Genomic DNA, 3,002 nt, shown 5'->3' on the forward strand with positions numbered 1-3,002 from the left:
TGCTTGCTGTTGCTTGGTCTTTCCTGGTTAACTGACCACCAGCTTCTTAATTTTATTCTTTACTTCCTTCCAGAATCAGAGCAGTGGAGTGTATTAAACTCATAACTCGGTGGTAATAGATTCCTGCTTGGAAGCCGTCTTAAGCATTGACATATGTGTCCAATACCATAAAGGTTTGTTTATGCCCATAAAATGTGGTCTTTATTTCTGTATAGCTGACTAGAATGGAAGTTAGCGAGGTCATAATCATGGTACTGATATGGTATATGCTAGCACTGGTAAGGACAATGGTAGTCTCATATATTGCAGCTGGAATACAGAATCATTAGCATTTCATATCATTTGATAGGATAGGTAAGATCTGGAAGCTAGCAGGCATCACTCAAATTAGCGGCAGCATAAATATTCCAAAACGGGGTCCTGAATCGACAGCTTCAGTGTTTCTCAATGATATTCTCCAATCTTATACATCCTAAATCAGTCTTCCTGTTATTTGCCATGGGAAATTAAACATTTTGATATGTAGCCTAGAGGGGTTTTGGGGGGAACTTTTGTAGACTCAGAGAAAGAGGATAAGTTTTCTTTTTTTTTCTCTCTCTCTACAGTAATAAGGTCGGTTGCTTTTGGAACATGTGAAATGTATCAAATGGTTAGAGAAACTGCAGTTTTGTGAAGGAAGACATTTAGGATGACATTGGAGACAGCCACAGCTACTCATATCTCTGAAACATGACAAACGGAAGTCATCTCTATTAATAAGATGAGGTTTCCCTTTTGTTTCATCATTAAAATGCTCAGATCCTGTTGCAGCTGCCAAGAAATAATGCATATTTATTCAGAGGGATGGAAAGTTTTGTGACAGCTTATTGGAACGATCTACTACCCTGAACGATTTGTTAATAGATCCCTAATGTATATCTGAGATACAACATGTAATTTTTATATTTAATTCAGTCTATAATCAACATGGAGAGGTCTAGCTTAAATCCCAAACAGCCTGCAAACAAAAAGAATGTGTTATTACCATAGCGACCGTCTCTTCAGTTTCTCAAACACAGAAACATGGCAGCATAGTGACTTTTTTAAAAGCTTCATGTCTGAAGGTCAGTCCACAAGCATCTTCTGAAGAAAGGACTCGGAAGTGGCACTGCAATGATGTAATGTAACACTTTACTCCCGGGTTCAGGCATTTGCCCTGGAATTTATTACACCGGCAATAAATCTAGACAGACAGTCTCAGGGGGAGTGGCTAATCCTTGTATTCACCCAACCTGTCAAAAGAGGAACATTCTGTGAAAATATAATAATAATAATAATAATAATAATAATAATAATAATAATAATAATAATAATAATAATAATAATAATCCATGAAACACTAGGCAACTTTTGAAGCAATTTCTTGATGGGTACATTCTTAAGCAATTTTCACCATGTGAATAGCCACAACATCTAAAAAAATCTTGATATGAGCTCTTTGTGAAAATTACTTGAAAATGAGCCCTACAACAAGTTGGCAGAAAGTTACCTGGTGTTCGTACAGGTCTAGAGTTCTCCAGGGTTACAGTGTAAGCCTTCTGTTCTAAGTTTCAGTACACAACACATAGGTTCAGAGGGCTTTATTTCGGCGAGGACACAATATTAGGAGTTGTACATAATAAACTCCTCACTTACACGTACCACCCACATTTCTCTCCTCCTCACTTCCTATATCACCCTACATAAAGGTCAACCCCAGTCAACATACGGGAACTCTAACAGTTCAAATGTAAACGTGCATCAATTCAAACCAGTAATTTAAAGGTGTAGACACACATTTTAAACCTAATGTAACTAATACAATTGACTTACTTTCTGCCTTGCAGTAGGTATCATTAATATATTATTGGTTAGTATCTGCAAGGGAGTTAAATTGGTTCAATTAAGTATTTTAGGGTACTGGTGGAACAAAGACCAGGAGAGCTCAGGCCCTAGAGGACCTGAACTGAAGTGTCTCTGACACAGCCTTGAATATTGTATGTTTTGTTTTAGTTTACAAACACAATCCCTGAATAAATCCAAGAGCAGAATGGCCAGGTTCAATTGGATAACTGTTTGCCAATTGAACCTGCCACATGTAAAAAGAAAATAAAGGCAGTCCAGGGATGAACTTGGCAGGGGAGAAGGCCACAGAAAAAAAGGGCTTTGTTTAAAATATTTGTTTATGTGATTCCTGCTTTGCTTGTCTGGCCATGTCGCAATGCCAATTCTACTGTATAGAATACCACCCTCAAACAAGGACACTTTGTAATAATACATGATAGTTTTATTTAAACTTTGAACTGGAGCATCGTATAACTGATTTCTGAGTGATTGCTTGGCCAGTGGAATGTATACAGAATACATACTATATGTTAATAAAGGAAATTGAACTGAGTAGAATGAGATGCTGTTTGCCAAATAAAATTGTTCCTTGGGCATTCAAAAGTTCAGTTATATACAGCTTATATACATTTTTTATACTAAACATATCGGAAGTGGGACATTCCCATTCAACCAATAAATGCTTGCCAGCACTCATGATATTAACAAGCATAATCAATCAGCGTTAGTCAAGTCATAACTATCATTTGTATCTAGGCAGAAAATGATCTAATCAAAAACAGAAGTTAAACTTATGATGTGCTATACCCAATCAGTGGCTTTTAACCCAATCAACAACACTTATATCGATGCAGTAAAAATATTGAGAGGTTTCCGAAGCGTAGAGTTTAACATAACGTAAATCAATGCAACAGTTTGTCTGATTTGAGGTAAAGTACAATACTTCCCTCCTTGTCTGGTTTCGCAACAAAACAAACGGAACTGTGATATTGTGTTCGTGCAAAGGTCAGATAACCATTAAGTCCTTTAAAACCTTTCATTAGGCATATAGAATACCACTGTTTAAAATGTAAGATTTACTGAACCCAATTATCAGCTTGTATTCATTCAAGCAGCTCATGCATGCAATTGTCAAATAA

Source organism: Acipenser ruthenus, chromosome 31 (genome assembly GCF_902713425.1).
Source record: "Acipenser ruthenus chromosome 31, fAciRut3.2 maternal haplotype, whole genome shotgun sequence".
Taxonomy (NCBI): Eukaryota; Metazoa; Chordata; class Actinopteri; order Acipenseriformes; family Acipenseridae; genus Acipenser; species Acipenser ruthenus.